Genomic DNA, 16,862 nt, shown 5'->3' on the forward strand with positions numbered 1-16,862 from the left:
ACAGAATTAGGCCATTCAGCCCATCGCAACTGCTCCGCCATTCAATCATGGCTGATTTTTTTCTTAACCCCATTCTCCCACCTTCTCCCCATAACCCTTAACCCCCTTAACCCTTAACCCCCTTACAAATCAAGAACCTATCAATTTCTGACCTAAATACACCCAATGACTTGGCCTCCACAGCCCTCTGTGGCAACAAATTCCACAGATTCACCACCCTCTGGCTGAAGAAATTCCTCCTCATCTCAGTTCTAAAGGGACGTCCCTTTATTCTGAGGCAGTGCCCTTGGATCCTAGACTCTTCTACTGATGGGAACATCCTCTCCACATCCACTGTATCTAGGCCTTTCAAATTTCAGTAAGTTTAACTGAGATCATTCTTGGGAACATCCTCTGGAGCCTCTTCAGGGCTAACACGTGTTTCCTTGGAAACGGGGCCCAAAATTGCTCACAGCCCCAGTCCCATCCTCAGGCGCAGCCCCAGGCACAGTTCAGCTGCAGGCCTGTGAGGATGGTTGTGGAGCTCCTGCTCCAGTGTTGGAGGATGTTGTTGTTGCTGGAATGTCACAGCGCATTTCTGAAGTAGGCTCAGGTTGGTGATTCAGAGGAAACTCACTCCACAAGTGGTCTTACATTCAGCAAATTAAAAAGAAACGAAAACAAAATGCAGACAGCAGTGTCTGGGACAGATGGCTCTGCGACCTTTGATCCTGCTCTGAATGTTAAGCTTGACACTCGATTTCTCCTCCTCCCAGATTGTGCCGACTACCATCTGCCACACATGACCATCGCAGAAGTGGAATGCGAGCCTCCTAGTCACAAGAAGGAGGTCGTATCGTGCCGATGAATATCTTCAGATACGTAAATTATTTACTTTTCCCTCTCTCCATTCCTCCATCCCCGCTGTCACTCCCGACCTCTCTCACACACTCCCTCCCCCTTTCATTTGCTTTCCCCGTTCGCTTTTCTCCCTCTCTGCTCCCTTCCCTCCGCCCCCTACTCTCCTGTCTCTCTCCCTCTCCACTCTCACCTTTGCCCCACCCTTCCCCTCTCTTTCCCTCTCCTCTTTGATCCTTCTCTCCCTCTCTCTTACTCCTGACCAATCCTCTCTCACCCCCCTCCCCTCCACCCCCACACTCACTCCTTCCCCATCTCCTGTCTCTCTCCCTTCTCCCACTCTCAGATTCCTTACTGTCACACAAGTGGCAGTGAAGCAGAACTCTTAGCAATTCAGATTTAGGTTCCCAGGACATGAACTTAATTCAGAACTTTGTGATGGCCTTTCAGGGGTTGATAATTTGACACAACTCTATCCCTGTACCGCCACCCCTGATATACTTCCTTCCAAATCTCACTTAAGACTCCCCGGTGTTTCAAAATTGATCACTGGCCTCCTTCAATGTTGTTTACACAAGTAGCCAGCAGTATCTCCCCTCCCCCACCTCCCCTTTGTGCTCACTCTCTGAGTTAGTCTGTGTCAATGAAGCTGTGTTCATTGCCATGGAAGCTTAATCAGGTGGAAAAGTTTCAGATTCCTGAAGGTTAATGGGGAACGAAAGCCTCAGTAGAGGCAGCCAGGCGGCAGGTGATGTGAAACACCTGCTCCCAGACACAGGGCCAGCAAGGCCTGAAGCCTGGCATTCTGGTAATCGCCGGGCCAGGCCTGGTCTCGCCTTTGGTTGCACTGGTTATCCTCCCATGTTCCCCTTTTAAAATGAATGCTGCCCTCTCCCTTTCTGGCTTCCACACTCATTTCATCATCGTGATCACCAACTTCACACAGATAATTCATGTCACTGTTACCACTATCTCCCTGATCCAAGCTCAGTGCAATGGGACCAATGACCTTACACCATAAAACGAACTGACCATAAATCAGAGAAAAATTTGAGGCCATTTGGCCCATCGTGTCCTTGCTGGTCTAAAGAGAGCTACACAACCTAATCCCACCTACTATTTACCCTCAGTAAAGCAGCCAACATAATCAAAGACCTCGCTCACTCTGGGCATTCTCTCTTCTCCTCCCTCCCATTGGGCAGAAGATACAAAAGCCTGAAAGCATATACCACCAGGCTCAAGGACAGCTTCTATCCCGCTGTTATAAGACTATTGAACAGTCCCCTTATATGATTAGATGGACTCTTGACCTCACAATCTACCTTGTCATGGCCTTGCACCTTATTGTCTGCCTGCACTGCACTTTCCCTGTGACTGTAACACTCAATGTACTGATGTGATGAAATGATCTTGTATGGATGGCATGCAAAACAAAGTTTTTCACTGTACCTCAGTAAATGTGACAATAATAAACAAATTTACCAATTTTTTACCAATTCATCTTCCAGCACAAGGTCCATTTCCTGAAGGCTACAATTCTTCAAGTATGTTTTAGATATGATGGGGGTTTCTACCTCTACCACACTAGTGGGTAATGAGTTCCAGACCTCCATCAACCTCTAGGTGAAAACAATTGTGAGAATACATGTCGCCATCCTGCAGCTTTGGATCGAGAAGCATGCTAGAAGAGCCCAAAAGCTTCTAATTTTGAATGGATAATCTTTCCACGGGGTCTGCTGTCCAGATCTAACATAGAGCAGAAGGAACAGCAGCAATCCCAGCTCACTCCCACACTCTCTCTCCTTCTGCAGAGAGTCACTGTCAGAAGACAAAGCAGAGTCGAAAAACTTATGGCCATGAGACTGAGGATATCTTACTGAAGGGAGGGGTGAACAAACTGACTTAGCCTGGAGGATGTATGCAGAATTCAGATATTCCATTTTAGCTTCTGTCTCTTTCCCAACCCAGAACTTTGCACTATCCAACCCATGCTATAACTGCCCTGGGAGCACTCAACGGGACCAGAGAGGGAGACATTTTCACCAAATCCAACCCATGCCATTCCTATCCTGGAAGATCCTGAGAGATCTTTGCACCATATTCATCCTACCCTGGGAGCATCTGATAGGGGAAGCTTGACAAGGTCTAACCCACGCTATCTACTTTTATATACTTGAAGGGACGCTGTAGAAGCATATCTGTGCCTTTTAATTTATTTGTATATGTAGGCATCATTGGCAAGGTTAATGATTATTGCCTATCCATAAATGCCATTGTAAAGATCCTTTCACAATGTGATTAGGTCAAGAGTCCCAGGATTTGGCAAAATGAAGATATATTTGCAAGTCAAGATGGTGTGTGCCTTGCAAGGGAATTTAAAGGTGGTGGTGTTCCCCTGCACCTGCTTGCCTTGTCCTTCTTGGTTGTAGAGGGGGTTTGAGAGGTACTGTCAGGTATCACTGATGAGCTGTTGCTGTGCTTCGTGTACATGTTACACAGTGTAGCCACAACGTACTGGTGTTGAAGGAAGTGAAGGATTAGGGTGGTGGAAGGGGGGAAGTCAAGCAGGTTGTTTTGTACTGAATAGTGTCAGGTTCCCTGTGTGTTGATCAAATTGCTCTCATGCTAACAACTAGAGAATGTTCAATCATGTTCCTGACTTGTGTCTCACCCATGGTGGAAAGGCTTTGGGATACATAGAAGTGAGTCACTTGCTTCAAAATCTCTAGGCCCTGACCTGCTCTGGACAGTGTGGGTTTCAATAGTGGTAATGGCATGCAATGTCACTGGCAGATATTTAGACTTATTTCTGCTGAAGATGGTCATTGCTTGATACATGTGTGTTGTGAATGTTAAATACGACTTATCAGCCCATGACTAAATGTTGTTCAATATCTTTCAGCTTCAAGACCGGGAGAAAAATAAATTATAGTATATTTTTCTGACCTGAGAACATTTGTCAAGGGAGCTTCATATTGTATCTAATCCATCCTCGACCTGCCCAAGGAGCAGTTGGTGGGACAAGGCAGAGAGAGCTTTCCTCTGCATCCAACCCATAGTGTCTTATCCTGGGAGTGTTTACAGGACATGTGGAGGGAAGTTGACTCTGGACCTAACCTGTGTCATACCAATCCTGGGAGTGCTTAACAGGATACTGTAAAGGTAGTTCTACTCTCTATCTAATTTGTTTTGTACATATCCTGGGAGTGTTTGACAGGACAGTGTAGAGGAGATTTTATATCTGTATCTAATCTGTATTGTACTTGCCCCAGGAGTGTTTGATGGGTCTTTGTGGAGGGTGCTTTCTGCACACACTTCAAAGAGCTGCCTCGGTCATAGAGGTAAGCAGAGAAAACAGAGCCTATCCCTCACTCTCCTCTCTCCTATTCACGACAGACTTGAAACATACCGCATCCTTGGAGTCGAAGACAGAATCTCTGTGCACATCTCACTTCCAGGGACTGTGTGACTTTCGAGCAAGGCAAGAAGGAACCAACAATGATACAGACACATCGGCAAGAAACGAGAATCACAATAGCAAAAACAACTCTTGAATAAAAAAGGGAAGAGAAGGATGGAGGTTGGCAAGTTCCCTTATTCCAGACTGGGGCTCAGAGTCCAGAGAGAGGGCACAGGAAGGCAAGTTAAATCAGAAGTAATGATCCCATGATTGGGCATTCAAAGCCACTGGACAGCATAGCAAGACAGCACAGTGGACACCAATCTCCCACTGTTATTCCTGACCCTCACTGGGGGATGGGTTCCACACACACTGACCCTCACTGGGGGACGTGTCTCACACACCCTGACCCTCACTGGGGGATGGGTCCCACACACACTGACTCTCACTGGGGGTCAGGGCCCACACACACTGACCCTCACTGGGGGATGGGTCACACACACACTGACCCTCACTGGGGGACGGGTCACACACACACTGACTCTCACTGGGGGTCAGGGCCCACACACACTGACCCTCACTGGGGGACGGGTCCCACACACACTGATCCTCACTGGGGGACGGGTTCCACACACACTGACCCTCACTGGGGGACGGGTCCCACACACACTGATCCTCACTGGGAGATGGGTTCCACAGACATTGACCCTCACTGGAGAATGGGTTCCCTGGGCACTCACACTCACTCAGAAGGACCAGCGATATTTCCAGCAGATGTAAATAGAGAAATAACAAAAAAACAGTGGTGTCTGTTTTTCAATCAGCCAACTTCCTCTGTGGCTGCTCAACATTTATTGTTCCTGTTTCAGGCCCCAGTCAGACTTGTATAACCACATGTACTCAACACTGCACATCCCCCACCCAAATATATCAGTTGTTCTGTTGTGGGGTCTGGCAGAGGGAACAAGGTTCAGGAAAGGCAAACGTGTGGGAAGCAATCCCAGCCCTGATCTCTACCACTGGACACTCCGTGTATGACTGTAAGTCCCTTTCCTGCACTTAAACACATAATGTATGCTGACCCTCCCAGTGCAGTATTGAGGGAGTGCTGCCCTGTCAGAGGGGCAGTACTGAGGGAGTGCTGCACTGTCAGAGGGGCAGTACTGAGGGAGTGCTGCACTGTCAGAGGGGCAGTACCGAGGGAGTGCTGCACTGTCAGAGGGGCAGTACCGAGGGAGTGCTGCCCTGTCAGAGGGGCAGTACGGAGGGAGTGCTGCACTGTCAGAGGGGCAGTATCGAGGGAGTGCTGCACTGTCAGAGGGGCAGTATCGAGGGAGTGCTGCCCTGTCAGAGGGGCAGTATCGAGGGAGTGCTGCACTGTCAGAGGGGCAGTACTGAGGGAGTGCTGCAGCGTCAGAGGGGCAGTACTGAGGGAGTGCTGCACTGTCAGAGGGGCAGTGCTGCACTGTCAGAGGGGCAGTACTGAGGGAGTGCTGCACTGTCAGAGGGGCAGTACTGAGGGAGTGCTGCACTGTCAGAGGGGCAGTACTGAGGGAGTGCTGCACTGTCAGAGGGGGCAGTACTGAGGGAGTGCTGCACTGTCAGAGGGGCAGTGCTGAGGGAGTGCTGCACTGTCAGAGGGGCAGTACCGAGGGAGTGCTGCACTGTCAGAGGGGCAGTACCGAGGGAGTGCTGCACTGTCAGAGGGGCAGTGCCGAGGGAGTGCTGCACTGTCAGAGGGGCAGTATCGAGGGAGTGCTGCACTGTCAGAGGGGCAGTACTGAGGGAGTGCTGCACTGTCAGAAGGAGCCTCAGGTCGTTTTAAAATCCCATGACTGAAGATCAGAAAAGAGACAAGTAGTTCTCTCCTACATCTTGGCAAATGTTTAGAACTACAACCAACATCAGTAAGTTTATATTGTCTGGTCACATTACTGTTCATGGGATTTTGCTTTACACAATTAGCCACCACATTGTCTCCAGTCGCTGATTGATGGGATGTCCTGGGACAGCAGCAAACAAAATGTTTATCAGCAGCAGTGAGATTAGTAATAAGTCATCTCGAAGCCAGTGCTTTGCATCCCCCACCCGCGCACCCCATCCACACTCTCTGATCACCCACCATTTCTGAAACTAACTCAGAGATCTTGTTTGTCACTTTTACCTTTATTTCAGCCTAGAACGGTTGAAAAACAGTTCCAGAATGACTTTGAAGCTAAGTGGCAGTTTATCTCACTTCTGGGTATGTGATGATATTAGTGGGTAAAACTCCAGGATAGCATCACACATCATGTTTAATTATGATACACTATATGTCACTGGGTCTAATTTTCTACACATACCTACTAACATATTTTTAGATTTTACTCTAAATGTTACAATTTAGAAACAGTTTCACCTATTTTGGTGCACTAAACAACTTATGAGTTTGCCACTATTGTCCACTCAGGTCCCCTGCAAAAAAACTGTGAAATTAGCCAAAAATCATGTAAAGCTTCACATTCAGCTGAAGGTCACTGCCACCAATTTGCTGCATAACAGTCTGAGAAGGGCTTCAGTCCTTAAAGGGATCCTTCACATGGCAGCCACACTGCTTGAACCCTTAAAGGCACTTTCTGTATGGCAACAACACAAATCATCCTTTAAAGATACTCTGCACATGGCAGCCACACAGCATTAGTCCTTAAAGGTGTGCTCCACAGGACAGCCAGACAGTGTGACTACCTTGGAGAAGATAGACAGTGTTACTACCTTGGAGAAGAGACAGTCTGTAGGGACATAGAGAGCGTTCCAAAACTGGACTGAGAGTGACTGAGAGGGACTGAGAAGTCCTGACTGTTGAAATGTATGTCAGGAGGAGCTCTCATGTGCTTCGGGAAGCTGGGGGTTTGGGAATGGGGCAGAGCGGATGGCAGGAGATCCACCAGCGTGAGAAAAGCCTGGCAGGAGGTGGCTCAGGTGGTGATCTGTGTCAAGCTGAGTTGCACATCACTGAAAATCCTGTCTGTGTGCGAACAGACAGACACATATACAAACACACAGACACATACACATACATGCAAACGTATACACATATATACACACACACACATGCAAACACACACACAAAAACATGGAGACACACATACAAGAGACACACACAGCCATACACACACAGACAGATCAAGCCATTATATTTTAGATAATAAAAAGTCAATGTTATTCATAATTTAGGGCAAGACAGCAAGGAACAGAAGAGAAGCGAAGCCACCCACACAAGGGAGGGATGGTGGCCTCGTGAGTTCAGCAGCTCACAAGACTGTAGGTCACCAATCCTCTCGTCATGGACACAGGGCCAGCAATGCTGAAACCACCTCATGAGCAGAGACTTCCAGGTATGCTCACTAACTATGTTTCATTGTGATTACTGAAGATGACAAGGAGCAGGGAGACATCCTTCTCTAAGCTTTTGCAGGAAATTTGCCATGTCACAAGAACGCAACAAAAAAGGAACAGCATTAGGCTACTCAGCCCCTCAGGCCTTCCCCGTCATTCAACGTGATCATGGCTGATCTCCGCTGGCCTCAACCTCTCATTTCTGCTAGTTCCCCAGAGCCCTCAATTCCCCAATCCTTCAAAAATGTATCTACCTGCATCTTAAACACTTCTAAAGATCTGACCTCCACAGCCCTCCAGGGTAGAGAATTCTAGAGATTTAACACCATCTGTTTAAATAAGTTTCTATGCACCTCTGTTTTACATGACCTCAGCCCTGGAGGTAACGCACAGTTCTTTGCTGAGCAGTGGTGACAATCCTGTTACACAGCATCCACTTGTTCAGGAGACAAATGCCGTGGAGGCACACACTAATTCCTGCTGCTTCTATGTGTTGCACCATGAGGTCAGCTCTCACCACACAGGAGTGGCCTGAAGCCCTTGAGGAACAAAAGAGCAGGTTGATATCCTCATTCAGCTGAGAGATGCCAATGGCAGTGCTGCTCTCCGTGGACACTGGGATGGAGCCCAGGAGCAGCTGACATTTCACCATGAGTAGAGGGAAGGCCACATGTGAGTTGTTAGTCATTCTGCACAAACAGAAAGATGCTGCACTTCAGTAAACCGCTCTCCTGCATGAGCAGAGAGATCCACAGCAGTAGAGATATGACATGTGGGAAATCATCTTTCTTCTGCAGAAGCAGAGACCTGCACTCCCTACCACTCGCACACCTCTCTTCACCACCAGCACACACAGAGTGTTCAGCAAGTTAACTCTGAGGGAGAACAGCAGTGTTTCAGGGTATGGCTGTGGGCTCAGCTCTGAAACAATGGCAGTGTGGTCTGACTACCAACAAATTGTTGGACCATTGTCTACCAAGCCACCTTGTGTGCAGGTTCAGGCCATTGATCTAACCCCTCACAGGGGCATCATGTCACCTCTCACTATAGCCTTAGGCTGCAGGTTCACCTCGGCCTTACAGACACCCGTCCCAGAATGCTCCTTCAATTCACTATAGGCAGCATTCTGAGGCCAGCTCAACAATAGCAAATGTTCTCATGGGCCATCAAGGACGTCTGTGCTGATTCAAAGGGAATGGGAGTAGTGCCCAGCAGCATTGCAGGGAGCACTATGACATAATGCTAGGTCATCAAAACTCACCTATATGGTCAAAAGGAAAAGGCACTAGAGTGTGAAGGTTGAGAAACAAATGTAATGATTTTTAATTTATTATTTGATGTTTTGTTGCAAATGATTATCAAGATACTTGCGTTGTCCAATTGCATCCTTGTTTAGGGCAAATCATATCCTTTGTTATACAGAGATAAGTGGCATTGGTGAGGCAGCTGCTGGCACTGCTGCAGAGTCTGCAATGCCTCACTTAGAAGGGTTGCCAAGGATATGTATGCCTGGTCAATTTATGACTAGTATCTAAAAATGGGTGCCACAGATCCAATTTCTAGGCTTATATAATACCGTGGATCTTGGACCGTGACAATCTTTTAAAAATGTTTTATTGGGTATGACTATACTGTACATAAGATCAAAGGCTTATGAAGTATTTTAGAACATCCTGAAGTTGTGAAAAGTACAATGTAAATGCAGGTCTTTCTTTTTTTGCAACTCCAGCTTAGCAGCAGACTATTCAACTGTACTTCATGCTTTTGTCCTCACTGAGAACAGTGTAGAATGGCGAAGCTAGTAAAGAGTAATGCTCCTTGTGTAACTGACCTGGCAGCCCTGGGGTAGGTACAATTGCTCAGGAATGCACACCCAACTGGTGAGGATCAATTTGTAGAAGAGCTATCAAATTTGCATCAAAACAAAACTCTTTCAAGTAACCCGCATTTTGATGGAATAGTGAGATATGACCCTGTCAGACTGTTCACTCCCGGCAGTATAACTCTGCTCTGTCACTGTTGTCTCCTTCCTTGAGAACTTTTTGTTCACTTCCTCAGTTTCCAAAGAAACAGTTTAGCACCTTAATTTTAAAAAATCAACAGACCAAGAGGACTCAGGATTGCTTCACTCTTGGATTGCAAAGTGTTTCACTGCAGCCTAATGCCAAAGATTGATGAATAAACAATTTGGATTTTTAGAGCACAATTTAGCTCCTGCATTCACACAACTGGGCACACAGGTGCCAGGAGTGGAGTCCCTGAGGAAGGAGGTGACAGACTGAACAAGCTGCAGCTCTTTACACTGGAAAAGGTAAGGCTGACAGCATGGATATGGAGAAGGTGTATCTTCTTGTGGGGCAGTTATGACTGAACCCATGCCCTTTGGAGAATTTTCTTCCCCAAGGTGGTGGCAAGAATGAGGAACTCATAACCACATTGAAGGGTTAAGGTGGGTGGTAGCGATGTATTAAAGGTAGAACTAGATAGGCACAAGAGAGAGAAAGGAATAGATTGCAATGAGGAGGAGTGTTTAGTGTGGGTCTAATGAGTTCAATGGACAAGTAAAAATTCTCACAGCCAAAAGGAGGTCCTGTTCAAATCCCTGCTGTTGCCTCTGAGATTGGACAAGAGAAGCAAAACAGAGTTTCCATTCACTGCTCATACCTTCCCACTCCATTAACTTCTGGTTAATGTTCTACACAGATTGGGGTGAAGGGAATAATTGACTTCTGTCCCAGGATTAAATATTGCATGGGCCTCTCACCTACAATTCACACATCAAACACTGACACTCGAATCACTTTCACTTTCATATGAAATGTAAACAAGACCATAACTGCTGGCTTCACTCCTCACTCACAATGGCTCAGTGAAGCATGAGAAAGGTCTGAGGTCCAAAGTCTGATTTCTGGTCTGTGCTGAACACCATTGGGTGAGCAGTCAGACTCTACAACTGGCCACATCCTTGCCCCAATTGGTATCCTGCAACTCCTACCAAGGTCAAGCATGGTTCATGGGTAGCAGCACCCTCAGACCTGTGACAGAAAGCTGTGGGTCCATGTTGCTCTTTAGAGAGCTGACAGCTTTTAATCTGGATTGACCCTCCCTGTCCTCTCGCTATAGACCCTTAGGCTCCTGGAAACACTTTCTCCCCCTTCACTCTAAGGCCAAAAAAACTTTTCTCCTTAACCTTCTTTTGCTCGGAGGGGAAAAGTTTCTTGAGAGTGCCTCAATCCTGGCAACGTTCTGGTAAACATCCCCCATGTAAACCTCCTCTGCATATCTACAAGGCCTTTAAATCCTAAAGTGCAGTGCCTTGAATCAGATCTCTGCCTGGTTCAGCCCAGAACATGTTTAGAGGCTCAGGTGATTAGCTGTTGCAAAGCAGAGCCTGTGATGTGGTCAGTAGTGCTCAGCTACACATGCTAAAGTGGTAAAAGAAAGCAACAGAAGCCACAGAAAACTCACTCAGTTCCTCTTTGTTTGTTGTGCTCTCTCTTCCCCACTCTGTCTATCTCTTTCCATTTGTCTGCTTTCAATCTCTTTCCCGCACTCTGTCCATCTCTCTTTCTCCTTCTCACTCTTTATCTGTCTCCTGTCCTACTCTCTTACTAATCGCTTTCCCTCACTCTATTTCTCCCTTTTCCGCTCTTTCACTGTTCATCTCTCTTTGTCACCCTCTCACACTGTCCATCTATCTAAATATGTCTGTCCATCTCTCTCTTTCCTTTTCTCATTACGTGTGAGTGTCTCTCCATATCTCTCTCTCAGTCCATCTCTCCTTCTCTCTGACCATCTCTCTGTTTCTCTTTCTAGATATCCCTCTCACTTTCTCTGCCCCTCACTTGCCCTTTCACTTTATCTTGCTACTTTAAATTAAAAGCTAGTCTGAGATTTTGCTCCCTGGAGACTGGTGCTGAACACAACAGGATGAACTTGTAACCTTTGCCTTTGCAAATGCCTTGCCTTCAAGATTCTCAAGTCTCTCCATGGCTCGTCCCTTCCCACATCTGTAACCGACTCTAGCCTTCGGTCCTCAGTGCCTCTTTAAAATCCCAAAGGTTAATGACTCATTCAGCTGGGAGGACCTTAGTTCTGGAATTCCTTGCCTAAACTTCTCTGAATCTCCAACTCTTTTGGTTTCTTGAGCAAAAATCTCTCTCTTTGAAGCCCCCGTTTAGTCACCCATTCCGCAATCTGCTGGTCACCCAACTTCTGCCTCTCTGAAGAACTCTGGGATCTTTTACCATGTTAAAGCTGCTATAAAAAATTCAAGTTCTTGTTGTTGTCACTGGGGCATAGGCCCAGGGGAAGGAGACCAGACAGTCCTTCAGGCCTGTTGTGGCATTCAATGAGATCATGGCTGACTCAAATTTAAATTGTTTTTTTGTTCCATGTGGGGCATTAAAGATTACAGAATTAAATTGCACAGTGGGGAGGGGTGTGATCATAATTGGCTTTAAAATATGGATTAACCCCAGTCTAATTAAATGGCAGAATGGGCTTGAGAGGCTGAATAGCCTCAACGTTGGAATATTGTGTTCAGTTCTGGTTGCCACATTATAGGAAGGATGTGGAAGCTTTGGAGAGAAATCTCCTCTGCATCCTCTCCAAATCTCCTCTGCTGCCTGGATTAGAGAACATGTCTTATGAGGGGAGGTTGAGTGAGCTAGGGTTTTTCTCTTGGAGGGATGGAGGATAAGAGGTGACTTGATAGAGGTGTATAAGATTATGAGAGGCACAGACAGAGTGGACAGCCAGCACCTTTTCCCTGGGGCAGTAATGGCCAGTATTAGAGGTCAAAAAAACGATGATGATGGAGGAACTCAGCAGGCCAGGCAGCATCCATGGAGAAAAGTAGGCAGTCAACGTTTCGGGTCAGGACCCTTCTTCAGAACTGAAGATAGGAAAAGGGGAAGCCCTATACTGTATGTAGGAGGGAAAAGCACAGCAGTGATAGGTGGACAAAAGAGGGGAGGCGGGGTGGGCACAGGGAGGTGATAGGTAGATGCAGGTAAGAGATAGCGATAGGTAGGTATGGGGGAGGGGAGAGCAGATCCACAAGGGGATGGGTCAAAGGTAAGAAGAGAGGAAAAAAAGGGTTAGGAAAGGGAAGTAGGGAAGGTGGGGTGGGGATTACCTAAAGTGGGAGAATTCAATATTCATGCTGTTAGGCTGCAAGGTTCCAAGACGGAAAATGAGGTGCTGTTCCTCCAGTTTGCATTTGGAATTCTCCTGGCAGTGGAGGAGGCCGAGGACTGACCTATCAGTGATAGTGTGGGAGGGGGAGTTGAAGTGACTGGCAATGGGGAGATGCAGATCGCGGTTACGGACAGAGCGCAGGTGTTCTGTGAAATGGTCACATAGTCTGCATTTGGTCTCACCAATGTAGAGGAGGTCACACTGGATACTAGAGGTCACCTGTTTATGCTGCATGGAGGAAAGTTCAGGGGAGAGGTCAGAGGTAGGTTTTTTTTACACAGAGAGTGGTGGGTACCTGGAATTCACTGCCAGAGGTGGTGGTAGGGGCCGATACGATAAGGACATGTAAGAGTCTCTTAGGCACATGGATGAAAGAAAAATAGAGAGTTATGGGAGCTGAAGGAGAGAGGGGGATAGATTGAATGTGGATAAGGTTTATATAGGTCGGCACAACATAGTGGGCCGAAGGACCTGTACTGTGCTGTACTGTTCTATGTTCTATCCTTTCCTCCATCTCCCTCTCTCTTGTCTGTGGTTAAAGCAAATTTAAATCTCTCCTGTTCAGTGGTCTGAAAGTGATCGAGCTGTGTAACAGCTCCCTTGAGATTGTTAAGGTGCAAGAACTGCACATTCGGTAGCTTGCACACTGACAGCGCCTCCGTCAGGGAACACCAAATACCCTGGCTCCTCCACAGCCTCATGTTACGTCACAGGAACCACTGGCCTCAAAAGAATAGTGATATCATGAACAAGCCATTGTTTTGAGTGAAGTCAGTCATTGGCTGTGAAGTGGCACAGGACAGACAAATTGGTGAAAGGTGTAGGAATGCCAATTAGTAATGGGCAGCTTGGCCCCCACCCTTCATCCTGTGGACCTGTGGGCTAATATTGCACCTGGGTGTGTGCATGGGTGGGCAATTTCTCTTAATGCTCTACCAAATAAAAATATTGTGTATGCATGTGTGTGTGTGTGTGTGTGTGTGTGTGTGTGTGTGTGTTGTGTGAGAGAGAGAGAGAGAGAGGGAGAGAGAGAGAATGTGAGAGTGAAGGAGAGAGAGAGAGAATGTGAGTGAGATGGTGTATGAGAAAGAGAGAGTGATCCTGAATTCCTGAATGTGTATGAGAGTGGGGGAATGACAGAAAAAATGAGTGTGAATGAGAGTGACAGAGAGGACAAGAAAGAAAGTAAATTAGTGAGTGAGAGTTGATGTAAAAGTGGGGGGAGAGGGAGAGAGAGAAGGGGGGAGAGGGAGGGAGGGAAACAACATACAAAGAGCCCCCACCTTAGGTCTGGAAAACACATTACTGCTTAAACTAGTTTCCATCTCTCTTCCAGCTAGGCTGTGTGTGATTCAATTTCCAAATCTTTCCTTTTCCTGATAGTGGGGATAGATAGAGAAAAAAGGAAGAGAGAGCATACAACAAAAAAGATAGAGACTGAGTACAGCAAAAGAGAACAAGGGAAAAAGACAGACACATGGTCTAATACATAGTGATGTAATAGTAGAGAGTGGAAAGGAAGAAAAGGACTAAGACAGAGAAACAGAGAATGGGAGAAACAAAGAGGCCCATAGATAAAATGAGATGGTGAAGAAGGGAAACAGAATGTAAAAGAGATGGAGAGAGAGAGAATGACAGATAAAATGTTCTTTGTTACTATTACTATCTTTACCAACACCCTGTCTTTCTCCATAGCTATTTCATCACACTTTCTAATTGGGAACAGAGTCTGCATGGGGTTGGGCCCAAGCCTGGGTTATGCACAATGAGTACATTGTGGGTCCCAGTGAGACAGATTGAAGCAAGGGGCCACTTGCCAAGGTGCTTCACTGCATAATCCGGCTTGCTGTTAAACCAAATCTCAGGATGTCTAGAGCTGGAATCGTATGAAACATTTGTTTTCTCCTTCTATGTTAAGGAAGCTTTTCTTTCTATCACAAATAGTATCCCCGCCCTCCTACTTTTTTTCGGGGGGGGGCGAGGTGGAGAGAGAAAATGGAGGAATCTAATTAGAATGTGCGTCCATCTGCGCTTGTATTGTAACCTAGGGAAGCACAGTTAAAGCAAGTGAGACGTGCTCTGTAGGCCTCAGACGCGGTGATTAGTCACACAGTATTAATCTGAGGCCTAACAATAGGCCTCAAAGTCCGACCGAACTCCAGCTGTCAGCCAGTGAAAGAAAGGAAAGAAAACAGATTTAGAGATTGAAGCGTCGGGGCAATTTCAGCAGAGTGGCGTGGCTTGGCTTTCAGTCATTGAAAGAAGCGCTTGGGCCCTTTGTCTGGTAATTGCTTATGGGCCCTGAGTTTGGTGTACGAGGGAGGGAGGGGAGGAGGGTGTGTGTGGAGGCTGGACGTGGAACTTGGAGTAGCACAATGCGCAATCCACACAGTCAACAGATGGCACAACCTGCCTCGGGGGGGATGGAATCAAAATGTTTGTAGATCCACAAGTGGTGTTTTCTTTTATCATCTTATGAATTTGACTTTGAGGCCCAGTGTTCCACACCCGTTACTCTCTTCATCACCCCCACCTTTTCCCCTCCCCTGAGCTCCTTCCTTCTATTTCAAGGGAACATCCACAGTTTTTAATTTTACCCACAATCACATAAGTTGTAGCATAGCAACAGGTCATAAAGTCTAAGTGGCCTTTGCTGGTGTTTATACTCCGCACGTGTCACATGTCAGTCTATTCTCCTTAACCTAACAGTATATTCCCTTCTCCTGTTATCCCAATTCTCACTACTCTCTAGATAAAGATGTTTATCCTGATTTTTTATTGTTTACGTTTATGACTGTCTTCTATTTATGACCACTATTCTTGGACTCTGACCACAAGTCGAAACATCTCTTCTATGTCCTTTCTATCAAAAATTTGGAAGAACTCCATCTGATCACCTCCTAGCCTCCTAACTTGGACATTCCTAGTGTTGGCAATGCAGCCCAAGAGATTCTTTGGGATTTGCCTTAACATAGGATCAGTGGAATAGTGCCTCTTTTACCGGACTAATAACTCAGAGAACAGTCAAAATTGGGTTTTATTGTCATATGCACAAGTACATGTATCCACAGGTGCAATGAAAAACTTACTTGCAGTAGCATCACAGGCGCATAGCATCAGATACACAACATTCACAAGAAAATCATAAATTAAACATAACTTATACAAGGAGTTCAAATCCCAGCAAGGACAGTTTGGATCAGTAACCAGGAAAAGAAAGCTTTTGGATTGTCATAAGAAAATCTACCCCAGTATGTAACTTTAGTCCCAAATCAAGGAGACTAACTCTCTTCTGAAGTGTCCTCTTGTTGCATCAAACTTGCTGCCAACAGTTCGAGGAGGTAGTCCATTACCACCTTCTAAGGACACTCAAGGATAAGCTTCACTAGTGGTGCCCATAACCCAACACTAACCTAATCTATGCTGATGTTACTGGTGCCAGTGCTACACTATCAGAGGTGATGTCTTGCAGATGAGATATTAAACTAAGACCCCATCAGCTCTTGCAAGTGGTTGTAAATGATCCCACAGCTCTATTTGAAGGGCAGTTGTCACCTGTGTTCTAACCAATATTTATCCCTCAATCAACATCACCAAACAAAAGGCTTGCTGTACGATAACTGCCTGGTATGATTCCTTTTCGAAAAAACAGAAACGATACTTCAAACTTATTCCCATAGATCTAAACGGTTTTGGAAATCCTGAAGTCAGAAAAGTTGCTATAGAAACATATTGTTTTTTTCTTTTTTTCAGAAAGATCCTCCTTCCCACCCACCCCATCACATGGATCTCACAAAGTTAGGAATTAATCTGAGTGATCCTAATAATTTACAGGAAAACCTATCCATTGGAAGGGAAGGCAGGCTCCTCTCACCTACATGACCCACCCACCAAACACCAGAGGCCACCCAACACTCCAGCGAGGGTATCCGCCGCCCCCGCTCATATTGTTGCACCTTGCGGAATCTCCCCTCCTACCCAGCAATGCACCTAACCAGCAGCACAACTAAGCCAACACTGCACCCACCCATGCAACATGACACCCACT

General features: G+C 46.4%; 1 protein-coding gene across 1 annotated transcript in view; it reads right to left on the reverse strand.

Moving 5' to 3' along the window:
* LOC127582231 (neurogenic locus notch homolog protein 1-like) overlaps nucleotides 1-16,862 on the reverse strand; it is an 81,962-nt gene that overhangs the window by 57,597 nt on the left and 7,503 nt on the right. The gene's annotated exons all lie outside the window — the stretch shown is intronic.

This window comes from Pristis pectinata, chromosome 23, assembly GCF_009764475.1.
Source record: "Pristis pectinata isolate sPriPec2 chromosome 23, sPriPec2.1.pri, whole genome shotgun sequence".
In the NCBI taxonomy this organism is placed as follows: domain Eukaryota; kingdom Metazoa; phylum Chordata; class Chondrichthyes; order Rhinopristiformes; family Pristidae; genus Pristis; species Pristis pectinata.